The 2,282-nt window shown below is 38.8% G+C and overlaps 1 pseudogene; it reads right to left on the reverse strand.

The window, feature by feature from the left end:
• Positions 1–436: 436 nt before the first annotated feature.
• LOC109118657 lies at positions 437–1,772 on the reverse strand (annotated as a pseudogene).
• Positions 1,773–2,282: the final 510 nt, after the last annotated feature.

Consider the following 2,282-nt stretch of genomic DNA (forward strand, 5'->3'; position numbering starts at 1 on the left):
AGGGTCTCACTATGTAGTTGAGACTGACCTGGAACTCACTTATGTAGCTCAGGCTGGTCTCGAACTCACAGTGATCCTCCTGCCTCAGCCTCCCATATGCTGGGATTACAGGTGTGCACCACCACACCCAGCCCCACGTCTGTTAATATTTGTTTTATATAGTTAGGTTTTCTGGTATTTGGTGCATTTTCATTTATGATAGTAATCTCTTCCACTTGGATTGTTCTCTTTACAAGAAAGAACGTAGTGACCTTCTTTGTCTTTCTTAATTAGTTTAGGCTTGAAATGGACTCTGTCTACAAATAGAATAGCTACCCCTGCTTTTTCCTAGTTTTCTGTTGCATGGAGTATTGTTTTCCATCCTCCGACTTTCCGTCTACAGGTTTCTTTTTTAATTAAATGTGTTTTTTGTATGCAGCATATTGTTAAATCTTTTTTTAAAAGAATATACAATAGGGTGCTTTAACAATTTTATTTAACTAAAATGCCATATACTGACTTTCATTTACTTTGATACATCTTGTCCCCATGGTGATTTAGAGGATCTTTAATAGAAATATTTCATAAATATTTGGCCATTTGGGCATACATTTACACAATACCTCACATCTTTCAGCAAGAAAAACACTGAAGAATTAAGACCAGACACAATTAACTAGGTACAATGAGAATCTGCTCCACGTAATTGTTCCTTTGAGTTAGAGGCACCACACACCTGTTCGAATAAGAAAATCATCCTTACACCACAGGATGATTTTTTTTTTTGGTATCGGGGATTGAACTCAGGTCCTTCTGCTTGCAAGGCAGGCCACCAAACCTCTGAGCTAAATCCCTGGCTGATTTTTTTATTTTTAAGTAGAGCTTAGGGCATTCAGCCACTCATTACATGCTGCATAGCAGAACTACATCCCCAGCTTATGCCATGAATTCATAAGGAACAGGTTCCAACAACTCAGGCTCCTTCTCACAGGTTCTCACAAAGTGTGTTTCTCAGGGTCGGGGAGGCTGGCGCTTCAGTTGAACCCAGGTATCATTCTCTTTAGCTTCCTTCTTGTTCTAATCATTTTCCTTGACACATTTCAGGAAGCTACCTCAACTCTTTCAGTGTTTAATATGCTCAGTGTGCACATTAATCCTCTTGGTAAGTATCTTGTCCTTAATTTGCTTGTTTACAACAATGCCAACAGTGTGCTGGGTAATACTGTAGACTATTCCAGTTTTGCCATGGTAACATTCATGTGGCATTCCTTTTTGAACAATACCCATTTCCTTGATTTCCTTATAATATCACCATTTTTACAGATTCACACATATGTGACCAAAGGAACAATCCCATGTTTTCTAAAAGACCTAGAGAACATATACTGGGCTCCCCTCCTCTTTCCCTTTGTGTTCATCATTTTGGCAAATTACTGGAAGATGGTGGTTCCAGCCATAGGAAATCTTATTTCTGAATCCATGCTGCCAATCTGTTTGTTTTGATTGGTGAATTGAGACCTTCACATTGATGGTTATAACTGAGAGGTATTAATTTGTCCTTCCCATTATACTATTTTCTTGTTGATTCACTTTCTTTCCCTTAAATTTAATTGTTTACCTTTCCTAGGGGATTCATTCTAGTGGGATTCTTGAAATTGTTATCATCATTGTCTTTTTCTAGAATATCCTTCAGAATGGCTTGGAGTGCTAGCTTGGTGGTCGTGAATTTCTTCAGGTGTTCTTCATCATGGAAGTATTTTATTTCTCCATCAATTTTGAAAGACAGTTTCATGGGATACATCAATCTGGGTTGGAGGTTGTTTTCTTTTAGGGCTTAAAATACTTCAGTCACTCCTTGACTTGAGGGTTTGTGTTGGGAAGTCTGCTGTGATTCTGATGGGCTTTCCTTTATAGGTGATTTGTTTCTTTTTTCTAATAGCTTTTAATATTCTGTTCTTGTGCTTTGGAGTCTTGACTCTTGTAGTCAGGGTTTGCAAGGGAATTTAATACAGGACACACAGTTTACAGTATGATTTTATAATACTCATCCCCAAAGCTAATGCAGTGGACTGAAGAGATTTGTCCACACATTAGAGAACTGAAGATCTAGCAAAGGACTGGATCCCATAACAATGTCCCACACATGTCCAGCTAAAGGCCTAGAGCTCAAGCCAATGATCTCCATGAATCTAGCCAGTGGCCCAGACCCAGGAAAATGTCTCATGAAAGTCCACATCAAAGATATACACTGGGAAAGCCTAAATACCAGTGGTGAAAGCCAAAATGTCTGTACCAGCAGGATG

Source organism: Fukomys damarensis, unplaced genomic scaffold (assembly GCF_012274545.1).
Source record: "Fukomys damarensis isolate Sample0158 unplaced genomic scaffold, DMR_v1.0_HiC HiC_scaffold_30, whole genome shotgun sequence".
NCBI classification, from domain to species: Eukaryota; Metazoa; Chordata; class Mammalia; order Rodentia; family Bathyergidae; genus Fukomys; species Fukomys damarensis.